Source organism: Mobula birostris, chromosome 11, assembly GCF_030028105.1.
Source record: "Mobula birostris isolate sMobBir1 chromosome 11, sMobBir1.hap1, whole genome shotgun sequence".
Taxonomy (NCBI): Eukaryota; Metazoa; Chordata; class Chondrichthyes; order Myliobatiformes; family Myliobatidae; genus Mobula; species Mobula birostris.
Window position 1 is genome coordinate 13,084,013 of NC_092380.1, and position 21,486 is coordinate 13,105,498.

At 45.2% G+C, this 21,486-nt stretch overlaps 1 protein-coding gene across 1 annotated transcript in view; it reads left to right on the plus strand.

The window, feature by feature from the left end:
• The first annotated feature begins 117 nt into the window (after nt 1–117).
• The window catches only part of LOC140204833 (CD82 antigen-like), an 84,695-nt gene continuing 63,326 nt past the window's right edge, over nt 118–21,486 (plus strand). Inside the window, exon 1 of the mRNA XM_072271677.1 lies at nt 118–186. The gene's annotated coding sequence lies outside the window, so the exon portion shown is untranslated. The remainder of the gene's footprint in view (nt 187–21,486) is intronic.

Genomic DNA, 21,486 nt, shown 5'->3' on the forward strand with positions numbered 1-21,486 from the left:
GCGCTCTCGATGTCCTGGTTGGTTGCGGATCCCGCTCCTCCGCTCCCGTTCAACTGATTGGTTGCTCGGATTGTCGATCAAACGCTGAACGCCTGGCTCCCCCGATTGTGCGGAGTGGACCAATAGGGAGTGGCAGCGACTGACGACATCGGCAGAGAGTTTGCGGAGAAACTTTTCATTCAAAAGGTGAGAGGCAGGTGTCAAAGCCAGAGAAATAAAGCCAGGAATCAGATCGGCGTAGTGAGAGAGAGAGAGAAAGAAGAATCGGGGAGAGAAAGAAAGAAAAATCGGGAGAGGCGAGGGAAAGAATATGGGGTGGGGAGAAGGAGAAGGAGAGGGAGGAAGAGAGACACCAGAGGGAGGAATAAAGGGAGAGAATCAGGTAGAGATAGAAAAGGAGAAATTATACAGGAGAGGAGAGAGAGAGAAAGGATCGGGAAGGAGAGACGAATAAAGGGAGGAAAGAGGGAAAGATACAGGGAAGTTGGCGAGGAAGAATGGGGAGGCGAGAGAGTCGGTGGGAGGGAACTGAATGCTCTAGGATATTTGATATTTTGGACAGGGAAGGAAATCGGGGCGGTGTCGTATCATTGATAAAGGGGGATATTAATGCTGAAATGGTGTCACAGTACCCGCTGCCGAATTAAAAGCAATTTGAGGCAACTGCCATATGGTAGCTGCAGTACCGTGTGATGCATATGACAAGGGAAACGAGGGCTGCCTGCGACAAGGTAGTATCTTAGTCACACAGAATTGACAAATTAAAATGGAAGATGAATTCTTTGAATGCATATTAGGTGCTTTCTACATCAATATGTTAAGCAACCAATCTGAGTAAGTATTTTAGATTGGGCGTTCCCTACCTGGGGTGCACGGACCCCTTGCTTAATGGTATGGGTCCATGGCATGTCAAAGGTCGGGAACTCCCGTATTTTGTGCACTAAAAATGATTCATCGATAATCTTGTCAGGAAAAGGCCTTTGGGGAAGAGTGATTATAATGTGATAGATTTTTATATTTAAGTTTGAAAGTTATGCACTTCAATGCAAGTGTCTTAAATCAGATAAGGGGAATTATTAAGTCCTGATGAAGGGTCTCGGCCTGAAACGTCGACTGCACCTCTTCCTACAGATGCTGCCTGGCCTGCTGCATTCATCAGCAACTTTGATGTGTGTTGCTTGAGGGGAATTATGAAGGTGTGATTGGAGGTTTGGCTGTGTGTGTGATTGCGAAGGTATGGTTAGCATGCAAATAAATAATGTATAAGTAACGAAAAGCAGTCACTTTTACCAGCTCCTGCTCTTTCCCTCTCTCCACCCTTTTATTCTGACCTCAGCCTTCAGAAGCAGGTTCAGAGTGAAGTTTAATCACTGGCATATGTCATAAAGTTTGCTGTTTTGCAGCAGTGATAAAGTGCAATACATAGGCTGTGTACATACACCTACTGATGCCTCTGGACACATCTTCAGTGATGTTCCTGGAATCATCGGGTTTTTCGGGTCGTTCAACATCATATAACCTCCTCCAGGTGACCCAGCCGGGGCTGATCAGACCCTGGCTTGTGTCCAGATGGCTAGCTATTTAAGACTCCATGGCTCCCCTCTTTTGAGCCACAGCCATCCTGAGGCCCTCTCTGCCGCATCGGTGGTACTGCGGGTGGCTCTCCTCTATAAATTACAATAACACATATATAACATAAATATATATGTTGTGTTATAAGTACTATATAGCACTACTTATCTGTAATAAGTAGAGCAAAGAGACCAATAATAGTGAGGTGCTGTGGTGTTCATCGGTTAGTTCATTGTCTGTTGAGAAATCTGATGGTGGAGGGAAAGGAGCTGTTCCTAAAACATTGAGTGTGGGACTTCAGGCTCCTGCACCTCCTCCCTGAGGTAGCAGTGAGAAGAGGCCCTGTCCTGGGTGATGGGGGTCCTTCATGATGCATGCTGCTTTCTTGAGTCATCGCCTTTTGAAGACGTCCTCGGTGCTGGGGACGTGATGGAGTTGGCTGGGGGTTGTAACTCCCTGCAGCTTTTCCCGGCCCTGTGTGGTGGCCCCTCTGTACCAGAGAGTGATACAACCAGTTAGAATGCTCTCCACAGTACACCTGTACAAATTCGCTAGAGTCTTTGCTGGCATTCCAAATCTCCTCAAACTCCTAATGAAAAATAGCCATCGCCACACCTTCTTTGTAAATATGTTGGGCCGGGATAGCTCTTCAAAAATGTTGCCACCCAGGAATTATAACGGCTCACCATTCCCACTGCTGATCCCTCAGAGAGGACTGGTGTTTGTTTCCTTGGCATCCCCTTCCTGAACTGCACAACCAGTTCCTTGATCTTCCTGGTGTTGAGTGCAATGTTGTCACTGCAACGCCACTCAGCTGATGTGTCTCGCTCCTGTACGCCTCCTCGTCGCCATCTGAGATTCTGCCACTGACACTCGTGCCGTCAGCAAACTTATAGATGGCACTTTTGAGCTGTGGCTAGCGGCACAGTCACAGGTGTATAGAGAGAGAGTAGAGCAGTGGGATAAGCACACACCCCCGAGGTGTATCAGTGTTGGGTGTCGGCAAGGAGTTGTTACTTGGCTGTGGTCTCCCAGTGAGGAGGTCAAGGACCCAGTTGCGGAGGGAGGTACGGGGGCCCAGATTTTGGAGCTTGTTGATCAGAACTGAGGGTATTGCACGCTGAGCTGTAATCATTAACAGCAGCCCCATGTGTGTATTGCTATTGTCCTGGTGGAGAGACTGTGAGACTGCAACCTCCAAAGATGGTCCATAGCGATAGGCAAATTGCAGAGGGTCTAGGTCCTTGCTTAGGGAGTTGATCCTGGCCAGGACCACTCTCTCAAAGTACTCCATCACAGTGTCACTGTTATTGAAGCAGCTTGCCCTGCTTCTCTCGGGCACTGTGTGATTGTCACCCTTTTGAAGCTGGTGGGGGCAGGTGTATTAAGCACTTGTGTGTTACTCCAGATCGTGTTTCTCTCAGAGGGTATAGACAGACTGAACAGGTGAGAACATGGCAAATGGACGAGACACTCAGTGGCCGCTTTATTAGGTAAACCTGCTTGTTAATGCAAGTATATATAAGTTTGCTGATGACACAACAATTGTAGGCCGTATCTCGGGTAATGATGAGTTTGAGTACAGAGAGGAAATTAAGAACCTGGTGGCATGGTGCGAAGACAATAACCTATCCCTCAACGTCAGCAAGACGAAGGAATTGGTTGTTGACTTCAGAAGGAGTAGCGGACTGCACGACCCAATGTACATTGGTGGTGCGCAAGGGGAACAGGTCAAAAGCTTTAAGTTCCTCGGGGTCAATATCGCAAGTGACCTGACTTGGTCCAACCAAGCAGAGTCCACTGCCAAGAAGGCCCACCAGTGCCTTTACCTCCTGAGAAAACTGAAGAAATTTGGCCTGTACCCTAAAACCCTCACTAATTTTTATAAATGCACCGTAGAAAGCATTCTTCCAGGGTGCATCACAACCTGGTATGGAAGTTGTCCTGTCCAAGACTGGAAGAAGCTGCAGAAGATCGTGAACACGGCGCAGCACATCACACAAACCAATCTTCCGTCCGTGGACTCACTTTACACCGCACGCTGTCGGAGCAGTGCTGCCAGGATAATCAAGGACACCACCCACCCAGCCAACACACTTTTCGTCCCTCTTCCCTCCGGGAGAAGGCTCAGGAGCTTGAAGACTCGTGCGGCCAGATTTGGGAACAGCTTCTTTCCAACTGTGATAAGACTGCTGAACGGATCCTGACCCGGATCTGGGCCGTACCCTCCAAATATCCGGACCTGCCTCTCGGTTTTTTTGCACTACCTTACTTTCCATTTTTCTATTTTCTATTTATGATTTATAATTTAAATTTTTAATATTTACTATCGATTTGTAATCCAGGGAGTGGGAAGCATAGAATCAAATATCGCTGTGATGATTGTACATTCTAGTATCAATTGTTTGGCGACAATATAGAGTATCTAATCAGCTAATTATGTGGCAGCAACTCAGTGCATAAAATCATGCAGACATGATCTCGAGGTTCAGTTGTTGTTCAGACCAAGCATCAGAATGGGGGAAAAAATGAGAACTGAGTGGCTTTGACAATGAAATGATTGTTGGTGCCAGATGTGGTGGATTGAGTATCTCAGGAACTGCTGACCTCCTGGGGTTTTCACACACAGCGGTCTCTAGAGTTCACAGAGAATGGTGCAAAGATCAAAGAAGACTTGTGGGCAAAAACGCCTTGTTAACGTGCGAGAGATCCGAGGAGAATGGCCAGACTGTTTCAGGCTGACGACGGTGGTGTGCAGAAGAGCATCTCTGAACATACAACACTTTGATCCTTGAAGTGGACAGCCCACAGCAGCGCAAGACCATGAGCGTGCACCCAGTGGCCATTTTATTAGATACAGGAGGTCCCAAGTAAAGTGGCTGCTGAGCGTAACATGAAAAACGTGAGGTCAACCACTTAAGTGTACATTAGATTAGATTAGATTATTGTCAATTTCACCAGGTTGTTCCGAAATAGTTTGCTTCCATGAAGCTCCCAGAGTAAACAGTTTATGTGATAATAGTAAATATAACATAACAAACAAGTTCAAGAAATTCTGCAGATGCTGGAAATCTCGAGCCACACACACTGCTGCATGAACTCAGCATGTCGGGTTGAGGGGAATGAGCAGTCGACGTTTTTGGGCTGAGGCCCTCTGTCAGGACTGGAAAGGAAAGGGGCCGTCCCCAGTCACCTCCTTGTGCAACCACAACGGCTGCTCACCCGTCTTGAGGCAACAAAGACCAGACTCAGGTCGGGAGACCACCTCGTAGAGCCTGCTTACTTATTACAGCCGAGAAGGAGACCATTCAGCCCATTGGGTCCATGCTGAGCAATCTAATCAGACCTGTAACTTACGTGCCCATCAAATCCCCAGTTGATTCTCTCGTCACTCGCCCAGACTAATGGGTAACTTACAGCGGCCGGTTATCATATAGGATGGGGTTGAGAGAGAGAATAAATTGGCCATATGGCGGAATGGCAGAACAGACTGGATGGGCTGAATGGCCTAATTCTGCTCACGTGTCTTGTGGTGAGGGAAGCCCCCACGGTTAAGCAGAGAAGACCTTGGGTCACGGTTGAAATAAGGCCTCTGGAGTTGTGAATTGGAGATTTTTAAAAAAAAGGTTAGCTTTATTTGTACATTGAAGCATACAGAGAAATGCACCGTTTTGTGTCAAATTAAATCAGCAAGAATTGTGCTCAGCTCAGCAGCCTGCAAGTGTCAGCACGCTGACAGTGCCAATGTAGCATGCCCACAGCTCACTAACTTTAACTGTGTGTCTTTTTGGAATTTGGGAGGAAACCAGAGCCCCCAGAGGAAACCCATGCGCTGACTGGTAGAATGCACTAACTCCTTCCAGACAGCGGAGGAAATTGAACCTCGATTTTTACCGCCAGCACTAACCCCTCCAGTACAGTGCCACCCAGAGGCAGGACTGACCGCTGTCTCGTCCAAAGAGCATCTACGTTCAGTCTGTTAAGGTGACCCTAAGCTTGTATTACCCATTAGTCTGCGTCTCCATCCCACTCCCAGTCGTAAAGCAGGGTCTCAGCCCAATGCGTCGACTCCCTCTGAGTTCCTTCAGCTGCGTGGTTTCTCTTAAGATCCCGTTGTCTATTGTTTCCCATTTCCAATCTGACCTCTGTCCTGGGCTGTCTCCAGTGTTCCAAAGTAGCTGAGTGTGCTCAAGAAACGGTACTTTGCTTTGTTTCCAGATGTGTTACACACTACATTTCAGATAACCAGCCACGTATCCCATATTTTCAGCCTCATCTTTCTCTCTCTGGCTATTTCATGATTGTCTTCCCCATTTTTACGTTGCTGCAGCCCACACCCTCTCCACATAAAACTAACAACTCTTTATCCTCCCATAGACCTTCCCCTTTAATCTTTCCACCCTCCCACCTCCTCTCAGCGATTTGAAACTTGTTTCTTTTTTAAAAAATCTTTTCCTGATTCTGATACAGTATCAGGAACCGGAAATGTTATCAGCTTTCCCCTCCACACCTGCTGCCTGATCTGCTGAGTATTCGTAGCAACCTCTCACTCGACATCAGCAAGACCAAACAGGTGATTATTGACCGCAGCAGAAGAATCTGAGGGTCCATGAGCTAGTCCACATAATGGGATCGGAAGTGGGGAGGGCAGCCGCTTTAATTTCCTTGGTGTTATCACATCAGGGCATCTGCCCTGGGACCAGCACGCAAGTGCCATCACGAAGAAGGCGAAGATGGGATACGTGGCTGGTTATCTGGAATGTAATGTGTAACACATCTGGAAACAAAAGGAGGTGCTGCTTGTTGAGCACACACTCAGCTATTTTACTAGAAGTTTGCGTAGATTTAGCACGTCACCTAAAACTTTGACAAACTTCTATAGGTGCACTGTGGAGTGAATCCGGACTGGTTGCATCACGGCCTGGTATGAAAAAGCCTGTGAAACGTGGTGGGTACAGCCCAGTCCATCACAGGGAAAGCCCTCCCCAGCATCCAGCATATTTTTACAAGGAGCACTGCTGCAAGAAAGCAGCATCCATCATCAAGGATTCCCGCCATCCAGGCCAGGCTCTCTTCTCACTACCACCATCGGGCAGGACGCATGGGAGCCTCAGGTCCCACACCACTGGGTTAGGAACTCTTATTACCCTACAACTGTCAGGCTCCTGATTAGATTAGATTATGAGGACACACAGTCCTCGTTTATTGTCATTTAGAAATGCATGCATTAAAAAATGATACAATGTTCCTCCAAAAAGATAACACAGAAACACAGGACAACCCAAGACTAAAACTGATAAAACCACATAATTATAACATATAGTTACAACAGTGCAAAGCAATACCGTAATTTGATAAAGAGCAGACCATGGGCACGGTAAAAAAAAAGTCTCAAGTCCCGATAGCCCCATCATCTCACGTAGACGGTGGAAGGGAGAAACTCTCCCTGCCATGAACCTCCAAGTGCCGCAAACTTACTGATGCAGCACCATTGGAAGCACCTGACCGCAGCGGACTCTGAGTCCGTCCGAAAACTTCGAGCCTCCGACCAGCCCTCCGACACCGAGCGCCAAGTGGCATCCTCTGCCGAGTGCTCCGACCCCACCTCGGCCGCCGAGCAACAGACAAAGCCGAGGACTCGGGGCCTTCCCGTCCGGAGATTCTGGATCACACAGTAGCAGCAGCAGCAGCGAAGCAGGCATTTCAGAAGTTTCACCAGGTGTTCCCTCATGTTCTCACGTCCGTCTCCATCAAATCAGGATTGTGCACGGCCTCCTACTTGACAGATTACAGGTATTCATCACCGGAGAGGCCGCGCGCTCTGCGTCGCGCCGCCATCTTCTCCTCCTTGAATCAGCATGGATAACTTCACTCACCTCAACCCTGAACTTAATCCATAACTATAGATTTTCAATGACCCTGCAACCCATGTTCTCAGTAGGTTGTGTATTCATTTGCACAATTTGTCTTCTTTTACACATTGGTTGTCAATTTTCGTGTACATCTGTTTTTTTTTCATAAATTCAGTTGTATTCCTTTACTGTATTTTCCTGTAAATGCAGGCAAGGAAATGAATCTCAAGCTGGTTCATGGTGCCTTGTACACACTTTGACAATAAACTTTGAAACTTTGAAACATTTTCCTTAAAGGTGGGGGAGAGGAGGAGGTGTGTCTGGGGAAGGTATGTAGATAGGGAAGGCGAGGGAGTGCCCTGGGCATTCAGACAGAGGCCTGCGAAAGAGATTCTAGATTTATTTTACGTCAAGTATTTGGACAATTGTTGGCCAGTGAGTGTCTTGAACCCTTTCCACCAAATCCAGAAACTTTTCACCCTTGTTCAAGAGCCTACTCACCCATTATACTCCATTTCCCAGAAAATTGTCCGCTGCCTATATTCCTTAACTGTCAACTGTTGAGAGGGGAACAGCTCTCTTTCCAGGAGCCTGAGATCCCACACCACCAAGTTCAGGAACAGTTATCAGGCTCCTGAACCAGTGTGGGTAACTTCACTCACCTCAACTCTGAACTGATTCCACGACCCACAGACTAAATTTCAAGGTCTCTACAATTCATGTTCTCAGTATTATTTATTTAGTTTTATTTGCATAGTTCGTCTTTTGCACAATGGTTGTTTGTCAGTTTTCGTTTATGTATAAATTTAGGTAAATTATAGTGTATTTCTTTATTTTCCTGTAAATGCCTGTAAGAAAATAATTTCAAGGTAGTGTATGGTGGCGTACTGTATATATACTTTGATAATTTACTTTGACCTTGTAACTTCCTTGTGTCCTCTTCAAAATTTGTTTATTTATCACTAACAAAATTTAGCAAGCAAAAATTCTTCGGTTTCTTCATTTATACAGTACTGTGCAAAAGTCTTTGGCACATGTATATAGCTAGGGTGACTAAGACCTTTGCACTGTACTGTATTTGTCAATGTGGAGGGAGACCGAGTTTGAAAATCTGGGAGGAGCAAAGGTTGTTGGCAATTTTGAGAGTGGAGCCCCGCAGAGCGGTGTGCGGCAGATGGCAGAGAAGAAGTACCAGACGTAGTCGGGGTGCGTGAGGGGTGGGGGGTGGTGTGGGTGCAGACATGCTCAGCCCTGAGACACCAGGCAAGGTCATTTGATTTCAAACAATTGGTTTCTGATCATTATAGAATGTCCCTCTGATGCTTTCTGCTCCTTCTTCTTTCTAGCTTTCTCTGGCGGACGCACTGTCCCATTCCCATTCTGACATGTCTATCCACGGCCTCCTCTACTGTAAAGATGAAGCCACACTCAGGTTGCAGGAACAACACCTTATATTCTGTCTGGGTAACCTCCAACCTGACGGCATGAACATTGACTTCTGTAACTTCCGCTAATGCCCCACCTCCCCCTCGTACCCCATCCGTTATTTATTTATTTATATACACACATTCTTTTTCTCTCTCTCCTTTTTCTCCCTCTGTCCCTCTCACTTTAACCCTTGCCCATCCTCTGGGCTTTTTCCCCCCCGCCCCCTTTTCCTTCTCCCTGGGCCTCCTGTCCCATGATCCTCTCATATCCCTTTTGCCAATCAACCGTCCAGCTCTTGGCTCCATCCCTCCCCCTCCTATCTTCTCCTATCATTTTGGATCTCCCCCTCCCACTTTCAAATCTCCTACTAGCTCTTCTTTCAGTTAGTCCTGATGAAGGGTTTCGGCCTGAAATGTCGACTGTACCTCTTCCTAGAGACGCAGCAACTTTTATGTGTGTTGCTTCCTGCTCCCTTCCCCTTTTCCCAACCATGATTCCCCTCTCCCTGCCCTCTTCCCACTCTCAGTCCACAACAGAGACCCAGACCTGAATCAGGTTTATCGTCACTCACGTATGTCATGAAATTTGTTTTTTATTTGCAACAGTTGTACAGTGCAATACATAAAATTACTGCAGTACTGTGCAGAAGTCTTAGGCACCGTAGCTATATACATGCCTAAACCTTTTGCACACTGCTGTATAAACTAAAAATCTGAGGCTGCAGCGCTGAGGTATAACACTGTACATCTTGCCAAGACAAATAGTAAACTGAAATGTGTTGCTCTGTCTCCTGTCATCCGGCCAACCTCCTACCCAATATAAATTCCTACATTGTGAAGTTTAATGTTCTGCAATGGTCTTCAGTACAGCGCCTTATCAAATGTTTTTTGGAAATCCAAATATATGACATAAACCACTTCCGCTTTACCCACAGTGCACGTTACTTACACATGAAACACAGAACAGTACAAACAGGAGCAGAGTCTTCTGCCCAAAATGGTGCTAGTCTGAACTGATCCCAACTGCCCACACATGGTCCGTATCCCTCCATTCCCTGCCTGTCCATTGTCTGTCTAAACATTCCAGCACTTGTCCTGGCTTTGTGTTCCAGGCTCCCACCAATCTCAATGTCCAAAAGGTTTCCTCATCTCCTTTTAAAATTCCTCCTCTGACCTTAAACCTAAGCCCTCTTGTATTTGAAAATTATGGCTTGAATGGCTACTCTATCCATGGATTTCATAATTTCATCAATGTCTATCTAATTGTTCCTCTAACACTTTGGAGAAAACAGTCCAAGTTTGTCCACTCTCTCCTTAAGGCTAATTAAGGGCATCCGTTAGTCTTGCGAGACCATGGATCTGTGCCTGGAAAGTTTTCACTCTCCATGGCGCAGGCCTGGGCAAGGTTGTATGTTACACTGGCAGTTGCCCATGCTGCAAGTCTCCGCTCTCCATGACACCAATGTTGTCCAAGGGAAGGGCAAGCCTTGCTCAAGAACACAACACACTGCCTCGGCTGGGGCTCGAACTCACGCCCTTCAGATCGCTAGTCGAATACCTTAACCACTTGGCCACGTGCCCACACTCTCCTTAAGGCTAATGCTCTCTAATCCAGGCAAATCCTGGTGAACCTCTTCTACACTCTCTCCAAAGCTTCCACATCCTTCCTGTAACGTGGTGATCAACATGGGACATGTTGCTTTAAATACAGCCTAACCAATGTTGTATACAACTGGAAAATGTCTTCCCAACTTTTACACTCGGTCATTGTCGTCATTATGCGCCACTTCATATGGCGTGGGTGATCGTGGCCTTTCCGCGACCGTGATTATTCTTGGCAGATTTTTCTACAGAAGTGGTTTGCCATTGCCGCCTTCTGGGCAGTGTCTTTACAAGACAGGTGACCCCCGCCGTTATCAATACTCTTCAGAGATTGTCAGTGGTCGCATAACCAGGACTTATGATATGGACCAGCTGCTGGAAGGACCAACCACCACCTGCTCCCATGGCTTCACAAGCCTGACTGGGGTGGGGGGGGGGAGAGTGGCTCTAAGCAGGAGCTACTCCTTGCCCAAGAGTGACCTACAGACTAGCGAAGAGAAGGAGCACCTCCTATCTCCTTTGGTAGAGACATATCTTCACCCCACCACTCAATATTCCAACTAATTAAGTCAAGTAAGCTAAAATAGCTAAAGAACAATGTGGTTTAGCTACAAGAAACACGATATTGATGTTAAGGATACTATCAGAACGAGCTATTCAAATGCAAAAAGATTTGTTTGTTTGTTGTATCGACTACACAAAAACATTTGATGAAGTGAAGCACAATAAGTTATTTAAAATATTACAGGAAACTCTAGATCTAGATTCAAAAGACTTCCGCCTAATCAGAGATCTGTACTGGGAACAAACTGCCGCTGTAAGAATAGATGGAGAAGTGAGTCAGTTTACGAAAATCAAGAGAGACGTTAGACAAGGGTGTGTTTTCTCCCCTGATTTGTTTAATGTATACAGTGAAACAAATAAGAGACATCTTGGGAATCAAAGTTGGCGGTGAAAACATCAATAATTTTAGATATGCGGATGACACTGTGTTAATTGCAAGTACGGAGGAAGAACTACAAAACTTAATTGATATAATTGTTGAAGAAAGTGCAAAAATGGGTCTGTCTATCAATTGCAAAAAGACAGAATGTATGGTGATATCCAAAAAGCAGGAGAGTCCTATCTGCAGGCTGAGAATAAACGGGGAAGACATAAAACAAGTACAGAACTTTTGCTACTTAGGAAGCTGAGTGACATCAGATGGCAGGTGTGACTTGGACATCAAGAGAAGAATAGGGATGGCAAAAGGCACCTTTATGAAAATGAAGAGTATACTGACCAATACTAAACTAGGCATGACAACCCGCCTCAGAGTACTGAAATGTTACGTTTATCCAGCTATGTTATATGGCTCAGACTGTTGGACAATATCTAGTAACACGAGGAAACGAATTGAAGCAGCAGAGTTGTGGTTTTTGAGGAGGATGCAAAGAATATCATGGATGAAATGAATATCTAACGAGGATGTCAAGAACAGAGCAAGCACAAAAAGAGAAATAATGTATGGGATCATGAAAAGGCAATGTGACTTCATTGGACATGTGATTAGGAAAGAGGAGCTAGAATGCATGGTAATTATGGAAAGATTGAAGGGAAGAAAGCAAGAGGAAGGCAAAGACAAATGATGATGGAAACAGCAGCCAGAGAACTGGAGATGAATACCAATTAATTGATCCACTTAACCCAGAACAGGAGTGTGTGGGCCGTGGCAGTCAAAGCTCAAACTGGGCATGGCACCTAATGATGATGATGATGCTGTATGACCTCTTTACCTACTTACTTGTGCTGCCACTTTCAGGAAACAGTGGGCTTGCATCCTAAGACCTCGCTGGACATCAACACTCCCAATGCTACCACTTCAACAGTCTCCAATACATTGAGTTAATCTGCATCACAAAACCCTGATGACTCCTTCTACCTTTCTTACTCTGACTCCTCATCCTTCTTCCAGTCCAGATGAAAGGTCTCGGCCTGAAACGTCGACTGTTTACTCTTTTCTAAGGGTGCTGCTTGACCTGCCGAGTTCCTCCAGCATTTTGTGTGTGTGTGTGTGTGTGTTGAAACCCTGATGATTTAGTGTTTTCCTAAGTGCTTTGCTGTGCTGATTTCAATAGTAGCTACTAACGTTTTCCCTGTGACAAATGTTAAGTGTCACAAGCCTGCAGTTTCCTGCTTTCAGCTACCTTCCCCTATCGAATAAATGTGTTATGTTTGCTGTTTTCCACTGTAATGGAACCTTCCCTGAATTGAGAGGATTTTGGAAAATTAAGACCAATCCATCATCAATCTCACTAGAAACTTTTAAAACTCTCAGAGCCCTGGGATCTGTCTCCCTTTAGCTCAGTACTGCTTCCATTCTGATCGTGATTTTCCTGAGGTTCTCCCTCCCTTCCCGTCACCAGTTTGCAGATATTACTGGTGTCTGTTGTGTATCTAATATTTTGGTAATATTTGAGTACTATGGTAAATATGTTGATTAAGCATTCTTTATTGGTTTAAATCATTACAGGTTATATGTAAAAATGTGTGAATTGCATATGTCATGATGCTACCACATGATACGTGTGCTCCTCGCTTAAAGCAAAGATGAAGTTAGAGTCACATTTTGTATTCCCATCTATTCCTTTCAATTAGTTTAATGTTTTGGAGTGACAATATAGAACAGTGGCGGTGAGGTATTTTTAAAGCTAACCTGAGATGGTTACCGGCCTGTTGAAGCTCAGCGAAAAATGGTAGAGTATATTAAGAAAAAACACAGCATGTGCAGAGATGGTCGAGTTTAAAAAAAGGCAGAAAATGGAAGAATTCACACATTCATAAACAGTGAGTACTGAGTGATAATGCTAATAAAAAAAGCAAAAAAGAGGTTGATGCATTTGATGACATAATGGATAACTGAATTTTACATACTGAATGGATTGAGCAATATTTTAAAGCAAATGGAATAGCCAATAAGAAACAAGTACCAATCTTGCTGAGTGCATTGGATAGGAAAACATACAGTCTGCTTAGAAGTTTGACTGTTCCAACCAAACCAGCAGAAATGAGCTTTGCTGATAAAGTCAAAGTAGTGCAGGAACACTTAGAACCAAAGCCATTGACTGTAGTGCTCTTTTGGTTTCATGAGTGAAATCAAAAGGAAGGGGAGTCCATTTCAGTGTATGTGACTGAATTGAAGTGATTGTCTGAGCGTTGTCAGTTCAAAGATAGGCTTAATGATTTGCTGAAATTGTTTCATTGTAGAATCTTACAAGAAAGCATTCAAAAACAGCTCCTACCCGAAGCACAATTCACATTTAAAAGAACAGTTGAAATTGCTGTATCAATGGAAACAGCAGACAGAGATGCAATCGAGTTGCAGTCAGGAATGAAAGTGAGCTTGAACAAAATTGCAATGTCTAAACAGAAACCTGCCTGGCCAAACAAATAGTGTTACTGTTATGTCAGGGGCTCACATACATCAAACAACCGCAGATTAGCAACTTGATTGGAGATCCATCTACAATTTGCATGCCACATCCCCTGTAATAGCGTCAACTGAAAGTGAATTAAGAAGGGTACTGGATGATGCCACAACAGTCCATGCCAAACACCATAAACTATTTCCCAGCAGTGGACAAGCGGCTTTTAGTGCTAATCTCTGAGCCTCTGGTTGGAAAGCATATTGGACCAAGGAAAGACCATGTTGCTCAGAGGGATTGTGAAACTGACGAAAGCAGTGGTAGGCAACAGTTTTTGTTGACAACATATCTGAGAAAGCTTCTGATGTGTTAATCAGGCAGTTACTTGCGAAATTGGTATTTGTGAAATGCGGCTTGGTTTTAAGCTGGAAGAGAGTTCAAGGAGCTTCAGGAAAGTTGCAAACATTTGGTTTTTGAGTTTCAAAAACCAGAATCTACTCTGTGTGCATTAAGGAACTTCAAGCAGGAGACAAAAAGCTGCTTGTAAAAGTAGATGCAAAGCCCAAAGCCCAGCTAGATGAACGGAAGGCCAAAATGAGTCAATGGAGATATGAAAGCAGAGGATTCGTCAGATAATGTGGATGTGGGGTCGGAACGCTCGGCAGAGATGGTGCTCGGTGCTCGGTGTCGGAGACTTGGATTTTTTGGACGGACTCGGAGTCGGACTGTGGTCGGATGCTTCCAGGATGCTGCATCGCGCTGGCGGCGCTGGAGGTTTACCGTCTGCGTGAGATGATGGGACTTTCGAGAGACCTTGAGACTTTTACCGTGGTCTGTTCTCATCAAATTGTGGTATTGCTTTGCACTGTTGCAACTATATGTTATAATTATGTGGTTTTTGTTAGGTTTTAAGTCGGTTTGACATGTGTTATCGTGATATCATTCTGGAAAAACATTGTATCATTTCTTAACGCATGCATTACTAAATGACAATAAAAGAGGACTGCGTGTCTTCATAATCTAATCTAATGTGTAAGCTAAGAGGAGAGATCAGATGGTAAAGGAAGCGATGAAGGATTAATAAGAGAATACGCCAGTAAACTAAATGCACCTTCCCAAGATGAAGATGCACAAACTTGAAGAAGAAAAAGGAGGGAGAAGGAAGGCATCAGAAACACGTCCTGCAGTCTCAGAGTCAACTCCTTCAACCACCACAGAGGGGACCCCAGAACCTGGGATTGTTTCACAGCCACAAGTCTAACCTGCCAACAGAGTGATTCCCCTTTGTCAGGAAAGAAGTTATCTCACAAGAGTAAGAAATCCTCCACAGCGATTAGATCTTCAGGCCTGAATGGAACAATTAAAAAAAATTAGTATGCTGTGGATGCCTGCATAGTAGTTGTATTATATAGACTACGTCTATAGATGAGATGCATTCTATATAGAGTTGGAGTTTATAGCTAAGCAGGAAGGAGTGTTTGTATTTAATATTTCAGTGATATTTGAGTAATCTTGTGTGTGTATATATATATATATATATATATATATTGATTAAGCATTCTTTATTTGTTTAAATAATTCATTATGGATTATATGTAAAAATATGTGAATTGCATACATCATAATACATGCGCGCCTTACTTAAAGTAACAAATGAAGTTAGAATAACATTTTGGATCCACCTTTTCCTTTTAATTAGCTTAGTACTTTGAACTTGCAAAACAGAAGTGTCGTCTATTGTAAAGACTGATGCAAAATTATCCATTTAATTCACTTTCCATCTGTTAACAAATTATTAATTCCTCAATCTAGTTTTGTAAAGGACCAACACTTTATTAGCCCTTTTCTCCCCGAAAATATATGTCAGAACTCTTTTAACTCCTTTTAGATTTTTGAGAATAACTTTGGAATATGGTGGTGGTTCAAGTCTGACCTCCTGTCCTATCTGCATCCAGCAGGTGCATACTTCCTGTGACCGCATGAGATTCTTCTGAATGCACAGGTTTCCTCTTGTGTTGTAGGGGATTCCCTTAAGGTTAATTTGCACATTGAGACGATACTAAAAATGCAACATTAGCATTCATTTTAAGGGGACTAGAACATAAGGCGTCGGTCAGGCCAGATAAGGCGTTGGTCAGGCTGCATTTGGAATATGGTGAGCAATTTTACACCCAGTGTTTAAGGAAAGATGTGCTGGCCTTGGAGGACATTCACAAGAATGCTCCCCAGGAATGAGAGGCTTAATGTATGAGGAGCGCTTGATGTCTCTGGGTCTGCATTGGATAGAGTTTAGAAGGATGGGGATGGTGATATTGAAACCTACTGGATACTGAAAGATCTGGGTAGCGTGGATATGGAGGGATGTTTCCACTAGTAGGAGAGTCTAGGATCCAACGGCATAACCTCACAATAAAGGGACGTCCCTTTAGAGCTGAGATAAGCAGGAATGTCTTTTCTTTCTGAAAATGTGGCATTTGTTACTACAGTGGGCAGTGGAGGCCATGGATTTGAGGCAAAGATTGACAGGTTCTTGAATGGCAAATGGGTTAAAGGTTACAGGGAGAAGGCTGGAGAATGCGGCTGAAAAAGCGATCAGCCTATATCAAATGGTGGAGCAGAACTGATGGGCCGAAGGCCCTAATTCTGCTCCTATACTCTATGGTTTTATAGAGATGTGTTGGTTGGCAGATTAATTAGCCAGTTAGATTTTTCCCTCTTGCAAGTAAGTAGTGGAATCTGGAGGGAATTGATGGGAATGTGGGTAGAAAAAAAGCATAAAAAAATTGAGGTTAATATATTGATGGTTGGCACAGAATCAATGGGCTGAATGGCCTAATTTCCTGGTGTATGACTTTCTCATTGGACTGTATCTATGCTGCATATCCTCAACGATCCCCTTATGTCTCTTTGTCTCCATTGTCTGATCGCAATCTAATATGCACTAGCACTTTGCTTTTCCAGATCTCCCAGCGGTTTCCTGAAATTGCTGATGCACCGTCATACTAATGAGAAAAATGGAAGAAGATAGAAAACAGGAAATATTAAGCAAACACATTTCTATTATAGAGGAAGTGATAGTAGACTGTTTAAAAGAGTGTTTCGGCAGAGAGTGTGGTTTTATGTAAGGAAAATTTGGTAGACTGCTTCAAAGTTAGAGCTAGTGGAGTGAGGTTGGGTAAATGAGCATTTTGATTTCCGAGAAAGCATTTGGTAAGGTGCCACATACTGCAGAGTCAGTTATATTCTCATCCTTCCTCTTGTGACACCGATATACAACATTAGGTCATGGCACAGTACAGGCTCTTTGGCCCACAATGTTCACTGGCTACTGTAAACCTACTGCACGATCAAATTAACCCTTCCCCTTCTACACAGCCCTTGGTGGAACCATTTCCACTGACAGGAGAAGGAGCAAAGGCGGGTTACTAGCACCTTAAATCCACTCGCTTTGGGCAGACGTGGCACGCCGGCTCATCTAGGAGAAGGAAACTCCGCTGCCTTGCGGCTATACCCTCTCATGGGGACGGCATAGAGAGTAAACCCCGACGTAGGGGCGGGGGGAAAGATTGGGAGCTGGAGTCCCTACATTGAGTTTAACGCCAACTGGCAACTCCTGCAACACTGTTGGTGCCAAACTGTATCGGTCTCTGCTGTTCCTTTGGGTTCGTTCAACGTGTGGAGGGAGGGAACTTGCCACACTTGCTTTCCAGATTGTATTGACCTCACTTGCATGTCTAGACAGCTGGGACGCAACGCCCATGGTCGGCCCTGAACAACAACGGGAGGCCTCTCTCTTTTTTAGGCATCCGTTAGTCTTGCGGGACCATGGATCTACACCTGGAAAGTCTTCACTCTCCAGGGCGCAGGCCTGGGCAAGGTTGTATGGAAGACCAGCAGTTGCCCATACTGCAAGTCTCCTCTCTCCACGCCACCGATGTTGTCCAAGGGAAGGACATTAGGACCCATACAGCTTGGCACCAGTGTCGTAGCAGAGCACTGTGTGATTGCTCAAGGACACAACACGTTGCCTCAGCTGAGGCTCAAACTCATGACCTTCAGATCGCTAGTTGAATGCCTTAACCACTTAGCCACGTGCCCACAAAAACGGGCCTCTCTCTCTACACAGCGCACAACCCTCCATCTTTTTTACGTCCATGTGCTAACTCAGAGTCATCGAAACATCCCTGTGACATCAGCCTCTACCACAACCCCCGGCTGGACCACAAAATCGTACCGAGTCTGAGCTGGCTCTCGCAATGAGTTCACTCCCCCCACTTTTTTCCCTCGAGCCCCCCCTGTGGCTCATGTGCTCATCGATTCCTACCCCCACCCACTCACTCCACCCCCCACTCCAATCTACGGAAAATTTACAGTAGCCGATAAACCTGCGTTTCTTTAGACTGTCTCAGCATCTGGGGAAACCCGTGCAGTCATGGGGAGAAAGTTCAAGCTCTGCGCCCAGTCAGTACTGGGGGCCGGGATCGAAACCCCGTCACCGTGGCTGCAGGACAGCAGCCCTTAACTGCTGAAGTGCCACCACCACCCAGCAGCTGACAGTAATATACCGATGTGGTTTGGCTAACAGAAAGCATTTGTCAGGGTGTATGAGTCATTCGCAAGCCGGCAAGCTGGAACTAGCTTGAATGCTTTGGGTTTCATCCCAGAGCCTCCATCGATCACATCGGTGACTCACTTAACAGGAGCGTTCTGCTGCCGACACATTTAAATCTCTGGAGCGCTGTAGGAGGCCAAACAGAGAAAGGTTAGATTGAGAAAGCAAATTGGACGGAAGACGCGGAGTGCCCTACAAGTGAGACAGATAAGCGAGTGGGGAACAGTTTACTCAAATGGAGATCCAAAAATTAGCCCCTGAAAATGCTAGGAGTGTTCAGAATCAGGTTTAGTATCACCGGCATATGTCACGAAATGAGTTAACTTTGCAGCAGCAGTACAATGTATGATTAAATATAGAAAAACCTGAATTACAGTAAATATCTGTGTGTATATATGTGTGTGTGTGTGTATATGTATGTATTATATTGTATACATTATAATATATATCAATGTAATGTATGTAAAATAAGATGTATTGCACTTTAGTATTTTATATTATACATAAAATAGTTAAATAAGTAATGTAAAAACAGAAATAAAGTAGTGAGGTAGTGTTCATGGGTTCAGTGTCCATTCAGAAATCTGATGGTAGAGGGAAGAGGCTGCTCCTGAATCACTGAGTGTGTGTCTTTATACTTACTTTATACTTTATTGTCGCAAACAATTGATACTAGAACGTACAATCATCACAGCGCTATTTGATTCTGCGCTTCCTGCTCCCTGGATTACAAATGGATACTAAATATTAAAAATTTAAGTTATAAATTTAATTTCCGGCTTCTGTACCTCTTTCCTGATGGTAGCAATGAGAAGAGGGCATGTCCTGGGTGGTGGGGGTCCTTAATAACGGACGATGCCTTTTTGAGGCAATGCTCCTTGAAGATCTCTTGGAGACTAGTGCCCGTGATGGGGCTGACTAGCTTTACAACTCCCTGCAGTGTACTTCGATCCTGTGCAGTAGCCATCCCCACCCCCGTACCGAACAGTGATGCAGCCAGTTGAGTTCATTTGTTAGTCATTTGGAGTTTGCGGGCTTCAGAGGTTTGAGCTGGCATTTAATTGCCCTTCTCCGTCTGCTCTCAAGTTGCCTTCTGTACCCGCTGCATGTCCTTGAGGAGGGGGCATACCCACAGAGCTCAGGCAGAGAGTTCTGGGACTTTGAAGGGGCTTCCTCACCCAACCTGCGTCTCCCTGTCCAGTAGCGGTAGAGCCCTAAACCGTGGTCCTTGTGGTGGCTCCACTCAGCTTCCCCTTCCTCAGCTACGTACGCTCTGTGGCCACTTTTAGTAGGTGCCTCCCGGATGTTCATGGTCCTCTGCTGCTGTAGCCATTCCACTTCAAGGTTTGACGTGTGTTGTGCGTTCAGAGATGCTCTGCACACCACTGTTGTAGAGTGAGGTTATTCAGTTACTGTCACTTTCCTGTCAGCTTGAACCAATCTGACCTCCCTCATTAACGAGGCGTTTTCACCCACAGAACTGCCGATTGCTGGATGCTTTCAGCTTTTTGCACTATTCTCTGTAAACTCTCGAGACCGTTGTGTGTGAAAATCTCAGGAGATCAGCAGTTTCTGAGAGACTCAAACCACCCCGTCTGGCACCAACAATCATTCCATGATCAAAGTCACTTAGATCACATTTCTTCCCCCATTCTCACAACACGCTGGAGAAGCTCAGCAGGTCGGGCAGCATCCGTGGAAAAGATCAGTCAACGTTTCGGGCCGGAACCCTACGTCAGGACTGTAGAGGGAAGGGGCAGAGGCCCTATAAAGAAGGTGGGGGAGGGTGGGAAGGAGAAGGCTGGTAGGTTCCAGGTGAAAAACCAGTAAGGGGAAAGATAAAGGGGTGGGGGAGGGGAGGCAGGGAGGTGATAGGCAGGAAAGGTGAAGAAGGAATTGGGGAAAACACAATGGGTAGTAGAAGGAGGCGGAACCATGAGGGAGGTGATAGGCAGCTGGGGGAGGGGGCAGAGTGACATAGGGATAGAGGAAGGGAGGGGGAGGGAATTACCCGGAAGTTGGAGAATTCTGTGTTCATACCAAGGGGCTGGAGACTACCTAGACGGTGTATGAGGTGTTGCTTCTCCAACTTGAGTTTAGCCTCATCATGGCAGTAGAGGAGGCCATGTATGGACATATCTGAATGGGAGTGAGAAGCAGAGTTCTGACGTTTAGTCTGAACAACAACTGAACCTCTTGACCATGTCCGCGTGCTTTAATGCATTGAGTTGCTGCCGCGTGATTGGCTAATTATTCATTTGTATTAACATATAATAAATTGACACTGAGTGTATGTTTTATCTCTGAGTTCCAGCATCTGCAGGTTTTTGATGCCCTGTTTTACTGTGAGAAAACAGTGTTGGTTAGAAGATTGCCTGAAAGAGACTCCAGAATGTTGTCTGAGAACTTGTAAGAGAACGGTATTGTAAGTAACTTGGAGAGCAAAGGAAATATTGGCCATTATTGCAAGGTGTGCTAAACGCAAAAGTAGAACAGTTCTTGTTGCAATTATACAGGATGTTGGTGGGACAGGATGTGGAATATTGCGTATACTAGAAGGTCGATCAAAGAAGAGCACCACAACCTTGTCGTAGTTTGGAGGCTTGTGAACCTCAATAACCCAGAGAGTTATGTTGGCTGGAGTCAGGGTTTTATGCTTTGGCTCTTGGTAGGGTCACCCATGTCAAACAGGTCAAAAGACAGAGCACAGACTAAGAGTGGTCCATCGGTCCTCCAGGTCCAGAGGTTCAGCTCAGGGCTAACACCCCGACTGGTCAAACAAAATTGAAATGGAAACGGCAATGAAAAATCCTTCTACGTCTGAGTGCGACGGTATTCCTGAGCCTCCACCCGGGACTTGCATGGCTGACAGCGGTGAAAACCGAGTGGAAGCTATGATGCAGGAAGCCCTGAACATCACCAGAGATGGAGGACCTTCATTGCTGCCTGTTACGCCTCTGGCATTTAGGGCAGAAATGTAGGTCCTCCCTCTCTGTCTTTCCATACCGTCACGTCTA